General features: G+C 46.4%; 1 pseudogene; it reads right to left on the minus strand.

Moving 5' to 3' along the window:
* Nucleotides 1-14,141: 14,141 nt before the first annotated feature.
* LOC109553331 (histone H2B type 1-L-like) lies at nt 14,142-14,521 on the minus strand (annotated as a pseudogene).
* Nucleotides 14,522-23,348: the final 8,827 nt, after the last annotated feature.

Consider the following 23,348-nt stretch of genomic DNA (forward strand, 5'->3'; position numbering starts at 1 on the left):
TTTAAATTTCAGGATCGCGTTTTTTGCTGACTTCTTTTTTTTTTTCCCATTTCATAACAAAGCAGACCTAACAGTTAAGAAAGCAGTTTCTAAGACTGATAACTTCATTTCTTGGCATTGACTGACTTTCCAGTTTTCTCTGATCCTAAACCCATTCTATGCCAAGAAAAGTACAAATCAAGATAAAAATCAGGAAATATAGGGGCCGTGCCTCTCAACAAAACCCTCAAGTAAGCAGCAAAAGAAAGAAATAGGATAAAGAGGGAACAAGCAAGAGAATCTAATCATTAAAATATACTCACTAAAGTTCTTAACTCTCCATCACCCCTTCTGCACCTACCTCTGTGTTTGGAGACACAAAGAGCCAGATGCTTTTTCTTATGTTGCCTAATGAAATGCCATTTTTTTACTTCAATTTTCACACTAAACTCCTTGACCTCCTCCTCTTCACATCCTCTTGATATTTGAATTCCCCTCACTCTGGCCCCTGTTCCTTCACACTAATACTTCCTCTCTCCTGTGACTTTTCTCTCCTCATGCCTTCCAACCAGCTTATTTTCCAGGCCCTCCCCTGGGCTCCCAGATGGCCTGAAAGACTCCCTCTGTCTCTTCCTTCATCTCTTTCCATCTCTCACATCTCCATATGCTTCCTCTTCCTGCCCCACATCCTTCCAAACGAACAAACAAGAAAAAAAAAAAAAAAAACATAAAAACAAAAAATCGTTCAAGTAGTTTCTTAGGCTTCAATTTGCAAAGCAGGAAGATCACTTTGTATTTCTCTTGCTTCTGTTAATTGACAGGTATTCAGCCTATCTCTGCTAGATGGATTGAAGAATTCTTTATCCCGCTGCCCTCACTGGGCAAGGACAGCAATATGAGGGAATGCTACGGGATGTGGTAAGGCACCGGGGAGAGAATTAATGGTCCTTCACTCTGCTGGACAGGTACAGGCACAGCAGGGGATTTGGAGAAAGCAGATCAGGGCAATGTTTTCTTAAGTTCGGGGGCATACATGCATAGGTTTGAGGACAAAGGGAATTTGCCCATGGAGATGGAGGGATGCGGACAGCCTCGGAGTCCCTCTGTTACAGGGACAGAATGGGCTCACAAGATGAAGGGTGACTTTAAGAAAAGAAGGAAGGTGCCTTCCTCTGGGACAGCAAGGAAGGACAGACTGAGAAAGGATCCTGGTCAACCAGAGCGTGGGGCTGTGGGGTCAGAGCATGTTGAACTGGATGAGACTTTCAAGATAACTAAATCCCACCATCTGATCTTCCAGAAGTGGAAGCAGTAACCCTGTAAGAGTCTGTGACTGCCTTTAGGTTTCAAACTGCAGCAACAAATGGACCAGAAGTCACATTAGGGTGACAGCGGTCACCCGGAGGGCCTTGAGTTCTCCTCTCCAATAAAACAGCACATGAATGCTTTGATGATAGCCATTTCCCTCTGAGTTTACCTCCATCAGGTGCTCCAGTGTGACTGTCATTCACACTTCTGGCTCTTCTAGGGCTGGGACCCATGTCACTGTTGGCCAGAAGTGTCATGCCTACTTTACTCCCTAAAGCTGTGGGTGGCCACTGGGTTACGTGAATTATTGTGTGCTTAAGTGCGTAAGTCTGCACAATTCTAGCGTTTCCATCTATTATCTTGCTTAATCCTCACTGCACACCTATAAGGTTGGGAGGCATTGTTACGTCATTTTACAGATGAGAAAATCAAAGCATGGCTAGGTTAAACTGTCTGGGTCCCCATCAGATAAATCACATAAAGCATTTAGAACACAGCCCAGCATGTGGTGAGCACTGAGTCAGTTAGCTATTGTTATTTTTAATATTATACTAGAGGTCGTTTGGGGCTTCACACGTGGCTCAGTGGTAAAGAATCTTCCTGCCAATGCAGAAGATGCAAGAGACTTGGGTTCGATCCCTGGGGTCAGGAAGATACCCTGGAGAAGGCAATAGCAACCCACTCCAGTATTCTTGCCTGGAAAAATCCCACAGACAGAGGCGCATGGTGGGCTACGGTCCATGAGGGTCACAAAGAGTCCGACACAACTTATCAACTAAAGAACAACAAAAACAACAGACCTCATTTTGTGCAACAGGTGGGAGCACAGACTCTGGACAGAGTTTCACAGTTAAACCATCACTGACACTGAGCATATAATCTCAGAGAAATTGTTACTTAACCTCAGTTTTCATATCTGCAAAATAGACATAACAATAGCAGAGAAATTATTATACAAAAACTGTTAATAGAACCTTGCCCAATGCACAGTAGTTACTAGGTATCATTACTTCTAAATATCGGGTTCTTATTCTTTCCTGGTTTAAATTTGTGCCTAAAATACACTATCCATATTCATCAAATTAATATTAAGATGAATACTGTCCAAGCTTGGATAACCAGACTCCATAAGCGAAGTGGTGAAGACCTGACAATTTCTTTTCTTCATGAAGTCTCTAGAATTCAGCAGCATTAGCCCTCCATTTTAACTTGGTTATTCATTCAACAAACATTTGTTGAATACCTACTCAGTTCAGTTCAGTTCAGTCACTCAGGCGTGTCCGACTCTTTGCGACCCCATGAATCACAGCACACCAGGCCTCCCTATCCATCACCAACTCCCGGAGTTTACTCAAACTCATGTCCATCGAGTCGGTGATGCCATCCAGCCATGTCATCCTCTGTCGTCCCCTTCTCCTCCTGCCCCCAATCCCTCCCAGCATCAGGGTCTTTTCCAATGAGTCAACTCTTCGCATGAGGTGGCCAAAGTATTGGAGTTTCAGCTTTAGCATCAGTCCTTCCAATGAACACCCAGGACGGATCTCCTTCAGAATGGACTGGTTAGATCTCCTTGCAGTCCAAGGGATTCTTAAGAGTCTTCTCCAACATCACAGTTCAAAAGCATCAATTCTTTGGCGTTCAGCTTTCTTCACAGTCCAGCTCTCACAGCCATAGCTACTAGGTACCAACAAAGGAAAGCCACAGAAACATATGTCATCCCTCTTGACTTGGAGGTGATTGTAGTCTTTTCAAGAAGACAGACAGAGAAATCATTACAATAAAATGTGTTGGAGTGGTGACCCCACCCCGACGCCCTGAGGAGGAGATGACATTTGAGTTGGGTGTTGACGGATGAAGGTGAGGGAGAGGGCAGAAATGCATTCCAGGCAGGGCGATGATGGGCAGCTTGGAGGAGCCTGGCTTGGGGAGGAAGTTGGGAGGGCCTTGCACGTGGGAAACATCTTCCCTGGTGGCTCAGTTGATAAAGAATCTGCCTGCAATGCAGGAGAGCTAGGTTTGATCCCTGGGTTGGGAAGATCCCCTGGAGGAGGAAATGGCAACCCACTCCAGTACTCCCTTGCCTGGAGAATTCCATGAGCAGAGGAGCTGGGCAGGTTACAGTCCATGGGATTGCAGAGTCAGACACAACTGTGTGACTAACTTTCACTTCACGTGGGGGGAGGTGTTCTGTAGGGAAGGTGTGGCAGGAGAAAGACCTGGGAGAAGCAGGAGCTGTGAGGTGGACAAGGGCCTTGCATACCTTTCTCGAAAATCTGAATGTCACCCTACAGGCAGTGGGAAGCTTGCAAATCTTTAAAGGAGGGAAGCAATAGAATCAGATCTGACTTTTTAAAACAAGAGGCTGCAGGCGGTGTGGAGAGTGGATCCAATAAGAAGGCTGGAGGCCAAGAAGGCAGTACTGAGTCCTTCACAGGAGTCCCCCCACCCCGAGATCATGAGCGCCAGGACCTAGAGGGCGCCGTGGGGAGGAGGAGAGGAGGCACTGGAAACACTGTTGGTTAGGAGGTAGACAACAGGGCTTGGTGACAGTCTGGCTGGAATGAGAGACGGGCAATGAGGATTAAACCCCACCCCGCAGCCTGGGTGGAGGGGTGGCGGCTGCCGTCTGAGATAAGCAGTTCAGGAGCAGAAACAGATCTGGGACAATGCTGGAAGGTACAGTGAGTTTAGCTGTGAGAGCACTGAGGCTTCCGAAGGCATCTCAGGGAGCTGTCCGTGGGTGGTGGACATGATCTAGGTCAGGAGTTCCCAAGAGAAGCCTGGTGTGATGCATGGATGGAAGGGTAGATGGTAGCTGAAACCATGGACTGTCCTGGCCCGGGGAAGACTAGAGAAGCCACCTATGCTGTGCAAGCCACAGGGCCTGGAGGTCACGTTATGAAAGATCCCAGGACCCTGGGATGCGGGGAGAGAAGGGCGCCTGGATAATTACTAGGAATCTAAGGGCTTTTCTCCCTAACTTGATGTTTTAGGTTCACGAATGCCCTAGGTTAATTAAAGAGGATGAATTTTGTTTCTGCATCCCTTCCATACAGGGCTGGAGGCCTCATGGAGAAGTGGAATGGAAAAAGAGTGACTGGCATCAACTAAAAAACCCAATTAAATGGAATAAATGTGCACATCAAAATTTTTAAAAGTCAGAAATTGCCCTAGAGTCCCTGATACTCAGACCCAGTCCCTGTTTCACAAAGTTAGTGTTTCCCAGAGAAAAGAACTGGTTGCTACTTCATTATCTTTAAAAAAAATAAAATAAAAGGCAAGAAAAGTCTAATTCAAACCATGCCTTAGCACAATAAGCCTGTACACACTAATTAAAACACTTGGTTGATTTTATAAGAAACTACATACTCCCCTGTGTAGTGTCTTTTGCTATCCCGTGATAAGCAGCAGTTTCAACCGGCAGTTATGTGCCATTAAATTGATAATAATTAATAATAGTCATATGTCATTTAGAGCTTCCCAGGTGGCGCTAGTGGTAAAGAATCCACCTGCCAACGCAGGAGGTGTAAGAGACGTGAGTTCGATCCCTGGGTTGGAAAGATCCCCTGGAAGAGGTCATGGTAACCCACTCCAGTATTCTTGCCTGGAGAATCCCATGGTCGGGGAGCCTGGAGGGCTATGGTCCACAGGGTCGCAAAGAGTCAGACACACAGAGCACATATATCACTTAGATTATTAAATTATTTAAATTATAATGGGAAAAATAGTTAGGTTTACTTAATCAACACACTTTAATTGATAGACATCAGTTTTCAAAATATGAAGTTTCTGAGAATTAAAAATAAAACGGTACCCTGCCTGGCAAAGTGCCTAGGAACCCACAGCAAATGCTTGGCCCTTAGTTAGTGGGTTGGGAGCCACCCGCAAGGCCACAGGCATCTCTGGAGGTGACCAAAGTGTCCGGCCTGCTCACATTTCCAAACACTCTGAGACAGAGATGAATGGAAAATTTTAAATCCTCCCCAGCGAACTCTAAGCCATCCTTCCAGAGACTAAGAAGCCCACCAAGGTGGGTGAAGTCTCCCCCTGGGTTCTCTTTTCCCAGATTCTCTGTCACTGTCTGGGTTTTGTTTTGGTTTTGGTCTGGCTCTGCTACCAGACGGCAACCTCTTAGGGGCAAACATTACCTTACTCCTGCCTCTGTTCCCAACACGTAACATGGTGCCTGGCGTATTTCCAGAACTCCAAAAATGTGTGTGGAGCAGAACACAGACCGTTTGTTTTACAACAATGTGTGCACACGTGCGTGCCAAGTTGCTTCAGTCATGTCCAACTCTTTGCAACCCCATGGACTGTAGCCCACTAGGCTCCTCTATCCATGGGATTTCCCAGCAAGAATACTGGAGTGGGTTACCATGCCCTCCTCCAGGGGATCATCCCAACCCAAGGGATGGAACCTGCGGCTCCTGCATTTCAGGGGGATTCTTTACGCTGAGCCACCAGGGGAGCCTGCCTGTACGATGATACTTGCCTTTGAAGACAGAGGATGCTGACAGGAAAGCTCTCATGGCTAATTGTGATGGTGTTCAGAATGGCTTCAACATTCCTCAAAATACCCAGAAGTAAGAGAGAACTTGACAATGTCCCTAGAAGATCTGTATTCCTTAGACTCTAGAATAATCCAAGACTGTGGACGAAGACTTCTCTATGATGAATACAGGAGCAACAGTGAGTTTATACAGATAAACAGGGTTATCTGGACAAGGTCAGAAACCAAATGCATAGTTTTATAGTTGCCATTCACTCAAGCTGGCGATTTCATTTAACATCCACTGCCGGCAATGGATATCTTTGTGGATTCTTGTGTTTAAAGGATTCTTGTGTTTAAAAACAAATTGTTTTTGGGTTACCAAAGTATTTAATAAGAAACATTTTGCACTCTGGTAAAAAAAAAAGAAAGGGGGGCTCTGGTCTCAGGAAAATGGTGGAGAGGAGCCTACCAGTCTGGATACAGGAATCTCTTCCTCCAGGCCATGCCCGCAGCCGAGAACTGGATGGTGGTTATCGTCTTCTCGTTATCAGTTTGGACTCTGTGAGAATATGGATCTAAATAAGCTTTTATCCTCAGAGTTAGGACTAGTGGAGCCTGGAGGAAATTTTAATTAGGGTAAAAATTTCTTTCTGGAAAATGGCAAGAGTAAGGTTCAACTCCAAATGCGTCCTCTGTGTGTTTCTCCCCGATTGTAATGAAGACCTCAGCTGTCTCCAGCATTACCAGAGCTGTGTGTAGTTGCATTCCTTGTCTGCACTGAGAATTACGTTGGCCATTTTCCAGGGGCGGGGGGCTCTGTTATATGTACTTCCTGGTAGGTGTACTGTAACTTAGCCAACTTCTCTAGTCATTTACCCCCTCGCTTATACAAGCGGCTCTCTTTAAAAAAAAAAGCAATAGAGTCTTCAGGTATTTATTTCACTCAGCACAAACAGCTCACAAACAGAAGTCTAGGCTTACAAAAGCATTTGGGGAAATGCTACCTTTAAAATCTTTGAACTGCCAGACGTGTGTCCCTAATGGATAAGAAGCATATTGTATGTAATTTAACTGCCACCCTCTCTTTTCTATTCTACATTTCTCTTTCCAGATAAAGGGGCTCTCCTCACATCCCCTTATCTTTGCCTAAAGCCTCCCCTCTGGAAGAGGCATGAAGAGAATGAATGTGGTTGCAACAACAGGGAGAAAAAAAATGTTTTTAATGCATGAAGCTGAAGGGCTGAGGTTTTCAGTTCAGACTCCCGTTGCTACTTCCACATCCCGGTCCCCTTGAAGTGCATCAGTATAAACCGCTGGGACCATGGGAGGAGGCTGCATCCTAGTTCAAAAACGAGGTGTCAGACTGGGATTTCCCAACCTGATCCATAAGGGGAGACCAGGATTCCACCAAGCCGGGAAGAGACCTCTGGACTTGACAAATCCTTCAAATTAATCCTCTCCACGAAAGGGCTTATCATCTACTCATCTGACTTTTCTTTTTCTTTTTAGCATTATCTTTAACACCTGCTTTTCATAGGTATAAGAAGCTGCTTGGAAACCTTCAGAGGCTCATGATGCATAGGGGTCGGGGAGGCAGAAGAGAGGAGCAGATTTCAAGGTAGAGAGACCCAGTTCTATGACTCATTGGCTGATACTTCTCCATAAGATCAGATGCTAAAGTAGATGGTTAGTGCTTCCGGTGGCTAGGATGAACTCTGTCCGCCAGCCAGGATTTTCAGGCCCACACTGCAGTGCCTAAGAATCACGTCCGTTTATGTGCAGGCCGAGCTGCTGGCCTGAGGTATGTGTGTTTGTGGGGTGGGGGATGGGGAAGGTCACACTGTTATCCATCCTGTAATCCTGTAACCTACATCCTGTTACTTAATCTTCCATCTACGACTATCCCTTTGATACCACTAAGTCCTGTAGTTGGGAGAAACAGGACATGATTAGTGGGGAAATTCAGTGGGATCAGATTTTTAAGACGCTGCTTCTTAAACTGAGTATCTGTCTCCGTGTCAAGAGACAGGAAGAATAAAACTGTCACCCAGATGAAGGGTCAGGGTAGGTATGAAGGGACTTCAGGTATACTAGACTCTGGAGGGGCTTTGGGAGAGGAACGCAAGTTTTCTGTCTGTACATACAATGTAAGCATTGCTGGAATTTTTTCAGGGGGTGGTGGACTTTGAAAATCTTCCAGAATAAGATCACCTTGAGCCCTCTCTGTAAAATAAAGCTGGGACTTGTTCATGGGCTAGGGCGGACCCCAAACCGTTTCCTGAAAAAAATTCCTGGCTTGGCCTGCTAGTGGTTTCCCCTTCCACAGTGCTCAGCTATTTCTAAAGTCCATGGTTTGTTGCTGTCGTTCAGTCGCTAACTCATGTCCGACGCTTTGTGACTCCATGGACTGCCGCACGCCAGGCTTCCCTGTTCCTCACTACCTCCTGGAGTTTGCTCCGACTCATATCCATTGAATCAATGATGTCCATGGACTGTCCCTCAATTAATGACACAGAATAGGGTCTCTCTAATCCCATGAACAGATGCCTTTAAGTCTTATCCAAAGGATAGTGAGAAAGAGTTCCCTGTGAAGGGTTATTGCAAAATTATTCAGTCCATCACTCTTTTGGGTACTTTGAGTTCTTTCTTGGGATACAGCCAGACATCAGAAAAGTAAATACTTAAGACACTTAATCCTTAGGTTCCCCCACAGAGCTGTGTTTTCATTGGGGAAGCCCCGAGAGGAGAACAGGACAGAGTTAGGCATTTGGTTTGGATCTGCTTGGGTTGTGGAGCTGAGGCCCCTCCGTCTGCTGGGTCCACTTAAAGAGACCCTGCATTAGAAAAGGCTTCCATAGTGGCTTAGACAGTAAAGAATCCACCTGCAATGCAGGAGACCCCGGTTTGATCCCTGGGTGGGTGGGAAGATCCCCTGGAGAAGGAAATAGCAACCCACTCCAGTATTCTTCTGAGAAGGCAATGGCACCCCACTCCAGTACTCTTGCCTGGAAAATTCCATGGATGGAGGAGCCTGGTGGGCTGCAGTCCATGGGGTCGATAAGAGTCGGGCACGACTGAGTGACTTCACTTTCACTTTTCACTTTCATGCATTGGAGAAGGAAATGGCAACCCACTCCAGTGTTCTTGCCTGGAGAATCCCAGGGACGGGGGAGCCTGGTGGGCTGCCGTCTACAGGATCGGCACAGAGTCGGACACGACTGAAGCGACTTAGCAGCAGCAGCAGCCAGTATTCTTGCCTGGAGAATTCTTTGGACAGAGGAGACTGGTGGGCTACAGTCCATGGGGTCACAAAGAGTCAGACACAACTGAGCAACTAACACCCGGAACTCCTAAGGGCTGCAGAAAGACTTTCCTCCATCGAGTCTGCTCCCAGAACTGACTTTCTGTTCCCTGTCCTTGTCTTTTGAGATGGGAATCTTCAGAGTTCAACCTGAAACTCCGCAGAACCAGTCCACAGCCCCTCCTGCCTGCCTGATGGTACTGCCTCACTCCTCAGACCTCTGCACCGTCTCTCTGTCTCCCTCCTCCCGCTGTATCAGGGGCTCAGGTTGTAAACTGCCTCCACCCTTGCTGGATCGAAGAAAGTCCTAACAAGCAAACTGCTTAATCCGTTTCGGAGACCGATGATCCAAGTTATAAAGTGGCCAGGCCCTGTGTGTCAAGGCTCCTCTCCTCCCAGAAGCCTTTCACACTCCACTTCTCAGGATACTGACAAGGGACGTGCGTGTGTGCTAAGTTGCTTCAGTCGTGTCCGACTCTGTGCAACCCTGTGAACTGTCTCCCGCCAGGCTTCTCTCTCCATGGGATTCTCCAGGCAAGAATACTAGAGTGGGTTGCTGTGTCTTCCTCCAGAGGATCTTCCTGACCCAGGGCGCTCACCCATGTCTCTTCTGTCTGCCTGCAGTATCAGGCAGGTTCTTTATCACTATCGCCCTCTTGGAAGCCGCTGACCAAGGCGGGGGCGGGGTAGGGCGGTGTTCCTATTTAAACTAGTAACTCTGAACAGCTTACCACTCTCAGCACAGACTCCTGCAAATGTAGAAGTATAGATAAATGTTTGCTGAATGAAAAGCAGATCGTGAAGGGAAGACACTGAAGCTTTGACTCACAGTTTGAAAATTCTCTCCACACGAATAGTAGAGTGGGTAGCCTTTCCCTTTTTCAGGGGATCTTTCCAACCCAGGGATAGAACTGGGGTCTCCTGCATTGCAGGCAGATTCTTTACCAACTGAATTATCAGGGAAGCCCCCCAGATCAATATTTGTGTGCATTTGCAGTCACTTTATGGGTGTCTGACCCTGGAGAAGGAAATGGCAACCCACTCCAGTATTCTTGCCTGGAGAATCACATGGACAGAGGAGCCTGGTGGGCTGCAGTCCATGGCATCACAAGAGTCTGACATGACTGAATGACTAAACCACCACCATGGGTGTGTGAAGAGCAGGAAAACGTACGAATCACCTGACACCCACGTTCTCAGCAGTGAGGGCAGACAAGAGCTCCTGCCTTCGTATTTCAGCTCACACACTGTGCACAAGCATTCTTTCTGGGGTCTATTTTGTGTCATGTTTATTTCACTGTGTGAGTGATTCTGCTGTTTAAAACGGCTCCCAAGTGCTGCGCTCTGCAGTGCTGTCTGGTGTTCCCACGCACAGGAAGATGTGCTTTAAAAGAGGAAAATTCACGTGTTACGTAAGTTTTGTCCAAGCATGAGTTACACTGCAGTTGGTCTTGGGTTCAGTCTTAGTGAGCGAGCAATATACATTAAAATAATGTTTCTGTAAACAGAAATACAAAACATAAGGTTATGTATTGATCTGTTAACAAAAATGTGGCCAGAGGCTTGCAGGAACTTCACCCTGTATTTCCCTAGGGGCAGTGGCTCAGTATTGCTGATTTAGTATTCCTGGTGACTTTACAGAACATAAGGGCCACAAATAACAAGAACCCATTCCATTCAACTCTGCGTTTGTAATGTGAAAGCAGCCACAGACAATATGCAAGCAATGAACACGCTGCGTTCCTATAAAATTTCACGTATGGGCAGGGAAACTTGAATTTCATATAATTTTCATAGGCCACAAAATGTTCTTCTTTTGATTATTTCCCCCACAACCATTAAAAAAAAAAAAGTGTCCACAAAATGTTCTTCTTTTGATTATTTCCCCCACAACCATTAAAAAAAAAAAAAGTGTAAAAACCAGTTTTAACTGGCTAAATGTACAAAAACTGGTGACAGGCTGGAGTAGCCCATGGTCCATAGGCTGCTAACTCTTGTGTTATTTCTTTTCCACAAATCCCCCTGCTTTGGAGCCAGCTCATGGTAGGTTAGAGAGACCCACATCTCCTTCCCCCGGCAAGTCTCTACCATCCCAGGACCATTACTCCGATGGAGTCCAAAGACTCCTGGAGTCCAGGGAGACAGTTCTGAAGCTGGACTTGAGATGGCTGGGTTTGAAAGCTGGTCCTATTACTTCCCAGCTGTTTTACTGGAGGCAACTTTCCTGGGCCTCATATATGCGGCAGTGAGGATCATGGTCATGTCTCCTAGGCCTGCAGTGCAGGTTGAACTGCACCCAGGGGGGTCTGGAGAGGAGATTCCTTTACCACCTCCACCACGCCCACCCAGACCAGTTAGACAGCTTGACCTCCACCCTTGAGGTTCCTTGGACATTCATCACCCAAGCGTCACAAAGGAAGCAAGAGGATGTGGACAAATCTCATTCCTTTCTACCCTGCTCACCATTTTCAGGGGTCTCGGAGACCGTGCCACACAACCAATAAAGGAGCAGGAAGGTATTAATATTTCCCTAAAATCTGCAGACCCCATTTCTACCATTTCCCAGCTCATCATTTTAGGTGATCCCCAGATTGTCGAAGCCATGCTTAGGCTCAAGTGATGGTGAGAAACCTCTCAAATGTCAGTGCTTACAGAAGAGGGAAGAAAATAGAAAACTGTTTATTTTCCTGATTTAAAAGATAACATCGCTTTGCTCTTTCCTTTTGTGTAAGGTCAGATGGGAAGAATTCTTTGAAAGTGGCTCCAGAAGACTTTCTCAGATATACATGTATTCAGCAATTTATGTTTTTCACTCAAAATGGATCATTCAGTAATAATAATATCATGGTGATTACTATTATAATAAACAATGTTTCATTTCCTTATCTGTAAAAATGAAGTAATGATTCAGATCCTAGCCTGACATTTAAAGTATTTGGCAAGCTGCACAGGAAGGTTGTTACGGTTGGGTTACATCTAAGTAAATGTTGATTTTAAAATGCCATTTTAGTTGACTTTACGAGCAATGGGTGACAAATTAAGTCAGCACTTTTATCTCAAGGAACTCACGGCGCTTTACAGATAAGGTCTCATTGATGCTTGCAGAGTGGAAAAGCATCATTCATGGAACCACAGCCCCAGACCTTAGAGCATCCGGAAGGGCCCTTAGGGAGCCTCACCAAGTTGTGAGTCTAAGAACTAGGAAGCCAAGACTCAAGATTGGTGACCTTTAGCGTCCTGGATCCAGGAAGGAGAAGGAGGTGCCTGCGTCTGGAGGGTCCAAGGTTCCCAGGACTTGGACACCTGGAGCTGCGCAGAGGCGGGGGAGGGGGCGGGGGAGGGGGCGGGGGAGGGCGGGGAGGGGCGGGGGGGGGGCGGGGGGGGGGTGGGGGGGGGCGGGGGAGGGGGCGCGGGAGGCCGAGGGGCCGCCCCTCCCCTCCGCCCGGGCTGCGGGGGCGGGGCCAGCCAGGGGCACGCATCTGTCCCGAGCGGCTGGGGGCGCGGCGAGCGCGCAGTCACGTAGCCTCCAGCCAGCCATCCCCCGCCGAGCCAGCCCCTGACCGAGAGGACTCCGAAGGTCAGCGTTTTCAGATATGGGTGTGATGCAGGAAGGAAAACTCCTCCTTTTCCTTCCCTTCGCCGCATCTTCCCAGAAATGGACAGAAAATGGGGATCTGGCACGTTCGTGTACTTGTTATACTTTTCAGAAGCAAAGAAATGTCGTAGAATGAGCCAGTGGCTGCAAGAGCACGAGTTTCTCCGGTTTGGCAGATAACGAAACGAGTTTGGCCCGAAAGGGACCAGCCCAGTCCCCCTGCCCCACTCCCTGACCTCCTTTCCCACCCCCACCCCCACTCCCACAGCCCCGTGGTCCTTACCCCTCCCCCCGCCGCGCTCTCTGCCCTCGTCTCATTCCGGCCCGTTGCACTGTTTTTATCTGGTGGTTTAGGGCTGTAAACAATGCTTTAAAAACGGCAGAGTTGGGTAGAGCTAACCCCACCTTTGCCACCAAATGAAGGTGTGGGTCTTTTCGCGAGTTGCTTTAAGTCTTGGGCAGCAGCGAGTGCAGCGGCACCGATCACAGGTGCGCCGCAGGATGCCGGATTTGTTAGTTACACGCATGGAAGGCCGCTGTGCTCTCGGGCCGAGCCTTGATACGGCTCTAGCCCTGCTTAGAGCCCAGGTTTGGTTTCTGCACCCACTGCTGCCAAAGCTGACCAAGAACACCTGCATATTCTTAACCCACCTCACCGCCCCTCCGCCCCCAAGCCTGGCCTGCCCTCCTGTGTCGGCCAAAGGAAATGATTGATTCTCCTTGGACTTGGTGTTTCTTTTAAGGCCACAGGTTTCATTACTGGCCGAGATGGTTTTCAAAATGCTGGTGGGCGGGACTGGAGCCTCCAGGAGAAGGACTCATCAGAAGCATGATATGTAAACCAATGGAGGCTAGAACACCACTTTCCATCCTGCCTGACTGCCGTCGGCCAGTGGCCTGGCAGGTGTGAGGCCCTGAGACTTCGCAGGGGACAGTTTGAAAGTCTCTGGCCTATAGGTTAAAGGCTCTTGAGTGTGCGCTCCGCCAGACCTTTCACAGTCTGCCTTCAACCGGTCCCGGTCTCCACCCCCACCCCCACGGTCCTGACACATCACATCGGAGTGTGATGCCCCTCTCCTGTTCCTGTATTCTCTGCTCCAAAGTTGCTTCCTCCCTCATTCCTTGGAGACCTCTTAGTGCTTTTGCATGCTTCAGATGTAGCAGCTGTCACCCTGTGATTGGAAGTCACAAGTCCTGAAAACAGGAATTGTGCCTTATTTTTGCAGCGTTTAACTCGTGTTTGGAGAACACTTGAGTCCTCCATTTTGGGGATAGAGTTCAAACTGCTGAAGCTGACACCCTAGAGAAGTGAGTGAAGTGAAGTGAAGTTGCTCAGACGTGTCGGACTCTTAGTAACCCCATGGACTACAGCCCACCAGGCCCTCCGTCCATGGGATTTTCCAGGCAAGAGTACTGGAGTGGGGTGCCATTGCCTTCTCCGTTAACAGTGGCAAGGCATATTATATTTACTTGGAGCTGGTATACTTGGTGACAGCCTTAGTGCCCTCGGACACGGCGTGCTTGGCCAGCCCCCCAGGTAGCAGCAAGTGCATGGCGGTCTGGATCTCTCTGGATGTGATAGTCGAGCGCTTGTTGTAATGCGCCAGGCGTGATGCCTCGCCAGCGATGCGCTCGAAAATGTCGTTGACGAGGAGTTCATGATTCCCACGGCCTTGGACGAGATGCCGGTGTCAGGATGGACTTGCTTCAGCATCTTGTACACGTACACAGAGTAGCTCTCTTTGCGGCTGCGCTTGCACTTCTTGCCGTCCTTCTCCTGGGCCTTGGTCACAGCTTTTTTAGAGCCCTTTTTAGGGGCAGGAGCAGGCTTAGCCAGTTCAGGCATGTCTATAATGACAACACCCAACAACACAGAAGGGGAGATGCAAAAGGCAAGACCAGGTAAAAGATGTGGCCTGTAGAGTGATCAGTAGGGAGAGCAAGAGAGCAGAGGACGGAAGAGAAGGTGTGTCTGTGGGGATGGGAGTTTCAACTGCAGGACCCATTGGAGGTCACACTCAGAAGGCGATGGGCATCAGCTTGTGGGGAAGGAAGGAGCAGTGTGGACCTTAATGAGGAAACTTCTACGCGTTGAGAGGCAGAAAGCATAGACACCTGAGGTGGGAGCAAGGAAGAGGCCAGGTGGCCAACGGGAAGAGAAGAAAAGAGAAGGTGAGGTTGAAGTCGCTCAGTCCTATTGGACTCTTTGGGACCCCGGTGGACTGTAGCCTACCAGGCTTCGTCCATGGGATTTTCCAGGCAAGAGTACTGGAGTGGGTTGCCGTTTCCTTCTCCAGGGGATCTTCCCAACCCAGGGATTGAAGCTGGGTCTCCCGCACTGCAGGCAGAGGCTTTACCCTCTGAGCCACCAGGGAAGCCCAAAAGAGAAGGTGGGAGGGGACAGAGGAACAGAGGAGTGACAGGTGTTACATGAGCCACTGAAGGACTGTTGGTGTTCGGGTCAGACCCAGCATTTTGACGGTCCTAACCAAGAACGCAAAGGGTGACCCTTCCGGTGCCCATTTCCAGGCCTTGGTAGATTTCCTTTTTTTTTCCCCTTTAATTTTTTTTTTTTTGCCCTCGCCTCATGCAGTGGTATGTAGGATCTTAGTGCAGGGATCTTAGTTCCCCAACCAGGGATCAAACCCGTGCCCCCTGCAATACGAGAGTGGTGTCTTAACCACTGGACCACCAGGGAAGTCCCCTTAATTAGATTTGTTACCTTTGACAGCATTAAGCGCTCCCTCTTTTTTGAAACTCTGACTTTTGGAGTTCCTCTTTCTCCTCCTCTTTCCTATTTCAGTGGCCCCTCTTTCGTGGGTGGCTGAGCAGAGCATTCTGCCTCTGCTCACCCTTGAGGGTTTCCCCTTGACTCACTGTCCTTTACACGCACGTCCTCCCAGTGTGACCTCCTCCAGATGCCACCCAACACGTGAACAAGACGGGGTCCATCGGCCGGGGGAGGGAGGGGCGGCAGAGTGTACCACGGCCGAGGATCATCTGGCCGCTGCTTTCCTCTCCATCTCCTGCTGGTCCCCCACATGTAACCTTCTCTGGGGTCACCCCAAATATCTCCCATTGTTAGAAATTTTAGATGTAGTATGTTAAACTAACTATTGCTGAGAAGCAAATCCACCAAAACTTTTCCGTGGCTCATGGAACCAGTGATCACTTACATGACTTTCCGTTCCGCCTTAGGTTCCCTCACGAGGCTGCCGACAAGACATTGGCCAGGGTTGCAGCCACCACTGGGCTGGGGGATCCGCTGCTAAGATGGCTCGTTCACCTGACTGGTGAGTTGCACTTGCTCTTGGTCAGAGGCCTGGGTGCCTCTTCACTTGGGCCTCTTCACAGGGCTGCTCGAATGGCCCGAACATTGACCCCCTCTAGAGCAGACAGTCCAGCAGAGCACGAAGGACACTGCAGTGCTTTTTATAACCTAGTCTCAGAGTTCACACACTTGTCTTCTCTATTGGGCACTCAGAACGGCCCTGATCCAGGAGGTCGGGATCACTGGGTGCCATCTTGGAGGTGCACTATACCATGGGGTTATCCACTCTCTAAGTCTGAGTGACTCGGACTTGTCCCTCAAATTTCAGCCCACTGATGCACAGTTAGTCCCATGGAGAAGCTGCCCCGACTCCTGAGCCTCCTCCCCGGCTTCCGTTAGCTCTGTGGCACCTCTCCCTTTCCTCATCTACCACACCACACTGAAGCTGGTGGTTTCTTTGTTTCTGTCTTCCCTAGTCTTTAAATTCCTTGAGGGATAAGAGAGCATCTCATGCGGCAACGTGGTATCACAGTGTCTAGAACAGTGGTGCATGGCGGAGTCTCGGTACATTTTAGATAAGGAATAAATGAGTGAGTAAGTTACAGTCCCTTTTTCTAATCAGAAACATTTATGTAACACTTAATTTATGCCACACCCCACTTCAGGTCTCTGTTGATTGGTTTTCATATTGCATTTCCCACCCCAGTCTCACCCTTGACACAGTCCCACTCTCTTCTGACCCAGCAATTCCATTCTAGGAATTTATTCTAGGGAAATAATTCATGCGAGTCCAAAAAGTAGCTGAACACTGTCCATTGCAGTTTGTTTATAATGTTTGAGTTTTGTAGAAAATGTGAATTTGAAAAAAACCAGTAATTTGGTTAAATAAGGTATGGAACAATAAAATAGGCTTTTCCAGAACCGCTAAGATAATACCAAAAATGTTCAACTAATATGAAAAGATGTTCAGCAGATATTTTTAAATGAAGTAAAATTATAAAATGTTTTTAATTTTAATTTTCAATTGTGGTAAAATCTATCATCTTAAAAAGGGCACGGTTCGGTAGGAGTAAGTGCATTCACATTGTTCTGCAGCCAATCTCCAGAACATTTTTTTTTTTTTTAATCTTGCAAAACTAAAACTCCCTACTGTTCAGCAGCATTGCTCCCTCCCCACTTTTCTTTCTGCCCTCAGTCCCTGGCAACAAGCATTCTACTTTCTGTCTTTATGAATTTTGATACCTCGTATAAATGGAATCATTCAGTATTTGTATTTTTGTGACTGCTCATTTCACTAAGCTTTATGTCCTCGAGGTTCACCCACATTATAGCATGTGTCAGAATTTCATTCCTACTCAGGGCTAAATAATATTCCATTATATCTATGTATCATGCTTTGTTCATCCATTTGTCTGTTGGTGGTACTTGTGTTGACCTTGTGATTTGGCTGTTATGACTAATGAACGTAGGTGTGCGAAGATCTCTTCGAGACTCTGGGTTATAATTCTGTTTTTAGTTTTTTGAGGAACTGCCATACTTTTTCCATAGAGGCTGTGCCATTTTATATTCGCATCACTAATGCACAAGTGTTCTAATGTCTCATCTTTGGAAACACCTGTTATTTCTGGTTTTTTTAGATAACGGTAGCCACCCTAGTGGGTGTGAGATGGTATGTCATTGTAGTTTTTAAAAATTTATTTTTTTTTAATTGAAAAGTAATTGCTTTACAGTATTGGTTTGATTTCTTGTTCCAGAGAGATTAGCTTGCCTTTTTGGAGGCCTGGGATCTTCTGCTCTGGTTTAGAAGTTGCTCTGTAGGAGTGGCTTCATATTTTAAGGAGTTTTTAATGTATTTGTGGGGAGGCAGTCCATCTCCCCATCTTACTCTCTGCCGTCTTCCGCTCCCCTCATTGTGGTTTTGATTCACATTGCCCTAACGATTAGTGGTGTTGAGCATCTTTTCAAATGTTTACTGACCATTTGTTTGTCTTCTTTGGAGAAATGTCTATTCAAGTCTTTGCCCATTTTTATTTTGTTTTTATTATTGTTGAGTTGTAGGAGTTCTTTATATATTCTGGATATTAGCCCCTTATCAGGTGCAAATATTTTATCCCATTCTGTGGCTGCCTTTTCATGCTACTGATTATGTATAAAACATTTTTTAAAGAGAAATATATAAACATATGTTTATATAAACATACATGAACTTAGGGAAAAAATGGAAAAAAAACACTAAAAAGTTAGTAGTATGGATTTAATTTTAGCATTAATAAGTTTAATTTTCTTCTTTATGTTATGTTTATTGTTGAAAATTTCTGGGATAAATATATTACTTTCATGGAAAATTTTAAATAAATAACATTTTCACATGAATAAAGCATAGGTCATAGGTTTATCTTCTGAAGATCTAACCAAGAAAGTCTGAAATCAAGATAGTATTTAGGTTGTTGGGATCCTCCCAACTGGGTACTGAGGCAAGTTATAATGCCAAGTTGCTTACTTTTCTAAATTTCATTTCCTTCTCTCTTTTTTAAATGCAAGGCTTTTTTATTTATTTTTTTTTTAGGACTGGCATTATTTATTTCAAAGAATTTACATTCCATGCATCAATTTAGTGTCCTTCAGATCAGATCAGATCAGATCAGTCACTCAGTCGTGTCCGACTCTTTGCGACCCCATGAATCGCAGCACGCCAGGCCTCCCTGTCCATCGCCAACTCGCGGAGTTCACCCAAACTCACATCCATTGAGTCAGTGATGCCATCCAGCCATCTCATCCTTTGTCGTCCCCTTCTCCTCTTGCCCCCAATCCCTCTCCTCTTGCCCCCAATCCCTCCCAGCATCAGAGTCTTTTCCAGTGAGTCAACTCTTCGCATGAGGTGGTCAAAGTACTGGAGTTTCAGCTTTAGCATCATTCCTTCCAAAGAAATCCCAGGGCTGATCTCCTTCAGAATGGACTGGTTGGATCTCCTTGCAGTCCAAGGGACTCTCAAGAATCTTCTCCAACACCACAGTTCAAAGGCATCAATTCTTCGGCGCTCAGCCTTCTTCACAGTCCAACTCTCACATCCATACATGACCACAGGAAAAACCACAGCCTTGACTAGACAAACCTTTGTTGGCAAAGTAATGTCTCTGCTTTTGAACATGCTATCTAGGTTGGTCATAACTTTCCTTCCAAGGAGTAAGCGTCTTTTAATTTCATGGCTGCAGTCACCATCTGCAGTGATTTTGGAGCCCCCAAAAATAAAGTCTGACACTGTTTCCACTGTTTCCCCATCTATTTCCCATGAAGTGATGGGACTGGATGCCATGATCTTCGTTTTCTAAATGTTGAGCTTTAAGCCAACTTTTTCACTCTCCACTTTCACTTTCATCAAGAGGCTTTTGAGTTCCTCTTCACTTTCTGCCCTAAGGGTGGTATCATCTGCATATCTGAGGTTATTGATATTTCTCCCAGCAATCTTGATTCCAGCTTGTGTTTCTTCCAGTCCAGCATTTCTCATGATGTACTCTGCATATAAGTTAAATAAGCAGGGTGACAATATACAGCCTTGACGAACCCCTTTTCCTATTTGGAACCAGTCTGTTGTTCCATTTCCAGTTCTAACTGTTGCTTCCTGACCTGCATACAGATTTCTCAAGAGGCAGATCAGGTGGTCTGGTATTCCCATCTCTTTCAGAATTTTCCACAGTTTATTGTGATCCACACAAAGGCTTTGGCATAGTCAATAAAGCAGAAATAGATGTTTTTCTGGAACTCTCTTGCTTTTTCCATGATCCAGTGAATGTTGGCAATTTGATCTCTGGTTCCCCTGCCTTTTCTAAAACCAGCTTGAACATCAGGAAGTTCACGGTTCACATATTGCTGAAGCCTGGCTTGGAGAATTTTGGGAAACTTTAAAAGAAATTTTATTTATTTAATTGGCTGTTCTGGGTCTTAGCTGTGGATATGGGTGTGGGTCCCTGACCAGGAATAGAACCCAGAGCCCCTGCACTGAGAGTGCAGAGTCTCAGACACCGGACCACCAGGGAAGCCCTATCCTTAGGAAACTTTGCAGTACCCACTCTGCTCGCAAAGGCACTTGTTCCTGTTTCTGTGAGTGGTCGTCCCACAATATGGTATCTGCTTTCCTGTCTAGATTGGGGTGTCCTCAGTCTAGACACCCATGAGCACGGTACTAACAGACTTGTTGAATGACACTGCCAGATTCAAAAGGCACATTTCTGCTCCTCAGCCTCCCAGGAGCGTTTGACTCGGGGAGTCAGCTGACTGTTCTTCCTCTTGAAACCGTCTCCTGGTTTTGCTTGTGGAACACCACGCTCTTATTTTCTCTCCTAGGTCTCTGGCCAGTCCTTTCAGTCTTTGCAAGTTCCTCTTTACTGTCTAGCTAAGCTCTTAACGTCGGAGTGCTTTAGTGCTTGGTCCCTTTTCTTCTTTCTCTCTGCATCCATAACTTTGATTCCAAAGCTTTGATTCCAGACCGTACACCAATCATTTCCAACTGGCCCATCCGTCTTTTTGGAGCTCAGTGTATCCAGCTGCCTTGTGTGTCCTTGATTCACTCTCTACTCTTGTTGACCCTCCCCTCTGCCCTTGGTACTTTGACCTTTGTGGGCCACGTGGACAAAATCTCTCGCTTCCTGTGGGCTTGGCCAGGAGAAGTTTCCAGCAGAAAGTTGAAAGGCAGGAAGAGAGTGAGGTCAATAAATTTAGTACCCAGCCGCCTGTTTGTGGTTCACCTTAGACTGGATCTCCCTCCTAAGGGCCGCGGCTCCTACCACAAGAGCCTCTCCATCTAGCCAGCTCTCTGTCTACCAGTTACTGCCCCATTCACTTGCTCCTTCAGGCCTAGCTGCGGTTACTAGTTTCAGGGTAACCACATCAGCTCTCTTTGCTTGTCCGAAACTCTGCTCCCTTAGAGTAGGAAATGGCAGTAGGAAATGGCAATATTCTCCAGTATTTTTGCCTGGAGAATTCCATGGACCGAGAAGCCTGGTGGGCTACAGTCTGTGGAATCGCAAAGAGTCGGACACGACTGAGTGACTGAGCACGGCAAACTCTGCTCACACTTTTGTGTTAGATTGGCCAAAAAGTTCCTTTGGTTTTTCAATAAAAATGAAAGACACGTTTTTCATTTTCACCAAGAATTTTATTGAACAACATAGTCACCTTTTGGTTCTACTATCTTTTGCCATATTTCAGGCAACTTCATAATCCCATCTTCCCAAGACTTTCTATCTTTTTGAGCAAAGGCCTATTCCAGGTCCCTTTACAGTCTTCTGGGGAATTGAAATCTTTTCCAATAAGATAATTTTATAAAGAGCAAAATAAATGGACATTTGAAAGTGCAGTGTCTGGTGACTGTGGCAGATGAATCGGGACTTCCCAGCCAGGCTGTAACAGTTTTTGCCTGGTCATCAAAGATACATGTGGTCTTGCAGTAGCCTGATGGAAGATTATGAATTTTTATGTTTCTTGAAATAATGAAGCATAATATGCCGAAAATGTTGCTTTTTTTTCATTTCCAATATTGAAATGGCTACACGGAAATTCATCAGTTTTGATAAGTTTTTGTTTTTAATGCATACTTATATGACAGCTATCACAAGACAATCTAACAAAATTGTTTTAAATGAAGTTAAAGACAACTAAGTGCTACTAGAGACATCCTATGGAAAAAAACACAAATGATCCTTTTGGCTTAATCCTTTTATTAAACTCTGCTCACATAACCCTGGTTTCCAGCCAGGATCCTGACACGTCTGTATGTATTTGACAGCTCCCTTGGGAATTCTCATAGTCGGCACACACATGGCAAACCCAGAACATACCTTTTGACTTTTCCTGTAATCCTCTCCTTCTCCCTTTTTTCGGTCTCTGGGAACGAACATTAGCACACCAAGCCAGGTGCACAAAGCAGATGCCTGGGAGTCCTGCGTGGTTTCTCCCTCTCCTTCACACTCCCCCTCCTTCATCTTATCCATCACTAAGTCTGAAAATTGAGCTTCACACAGCTGGCTCCTTACTCTTTAGATCTCAGCTTAAATGTTATTTGCTAAAAACAAACAAACAAACAAATTTTCCTCTCCCGAACAGTAAGGGCCCACATCCCTTTATTCCCCATGTACCAGTCTGTTTGCTTCTTAGGAAGCCATGTTACTTAGGGCTGCTGCTGCTGTTGCTAAGTCGCTTCAGTCGTGTCCGACTCTGAGCGACCCCATAGAGTGCAGCCCAAGAGGCTCCTCCGTCCTGGGGATTCTCCAGGTGAGAATACTGGAGTGGGTTGCCATTTCCTTCTCCACCAGATGGCGCTAGTGGTAAAGAATTCACTTGCCAATACAGGAGACATAAGAGACATGAGTTCGATCCCTGGGTTGGGAAGATCCCCTAGAGGCGGGCATGGCAACCCACTCCAGTATTTTGCCTGGGAAATCCCATGGACAGAGGAGCCTGGAAGTTTACAGTCCATAGGGTCTCAAAGAGCTGGACACAACTGAAGTGACTTAGCATGCACACACTCAATACGCACTGTAGAAATGAATTACATGATGTCTAGGGTTTCAAAAGAGTCCAGTTCTATTGGCAATAAATCCAGCGTTTTATTCTTGCCTGTAAATTTGTTTCAAATAAATGCCACATGTAAAAGCAACTTTAAAAAAGATGTAATCTACATGCCTGAAGTGCCAGATTCATGATTTAATTATTTGGCCCAGTCAGTGAGCTGAAAGTTCAGAAAACAAAACAAACAAAACCATAAATGAAAGAAAACATTTCTAAAACAAATTGCCTTCCTTGTGTCAAAAGTCCTCCTATGCCTGCAGTCAGACAGGAAACAGAAATAGACCTGTGTGTTATCAGAACTGAACTAAAGTATTTGTCTGTTTCTCCCCATGGAACATCCCCTGAAAGAACTTTGTGTTTGATGTAGGGATTCCAAGCAGGACTTGCCATGGTGCTTGGGTCTCCTGTGTATTGGTTTCATCTGCTTGAACCTTGAGTTGAAGCAGGCCAAGGAAATCAATACCTTGGATGCTGCGTCTGAGTAGGGGCTCAGGAAAATATATAAAGATGGGGAAAGTATAAAGTGGAGCTTCCCAGGTGGCATGGTGATAAAGAATCTGCCTGCCAGTGCAGGAGATGTAAGAGATACAGTTTCAATCCCTGGGTCAGGAAGGTCCCCTGGAGTAGGAAATGGCAACTCCAGTATTGCCTGTAAAATCCCATGGACGGAGGAGCCTGGCAAGCTATAGTTCATGGGGCTGCAAAGAGTTGTACACGACTGAGCGTGCACGCACGAAGTATAAAGTGAGAGGGTAGCTGTTCTATTTCCCAAACAGTTATTGAATGCCACAGATGAGGCACTTCTCTAGGGTATTCAGAGTAAATAGATGAAGTTCCT

Source organism: Bos indicus, chromosome 27 (genome assembly GCF_029378745.1).
Source record: "Bos indicus isolate NIAB-ARS_2022 breed Sahiwal x Tharparkar chromosome 27, NIAB-ARS_B.indTharparkar_mat_pri_1.0, whole genome shotgun sequence".
Classification (NCBI taxonomy): Eukaryota; Metazoa; Chordata; class Mammalia; order Artiodactyla; family Bovidae; genus Bos; species Bos indicus.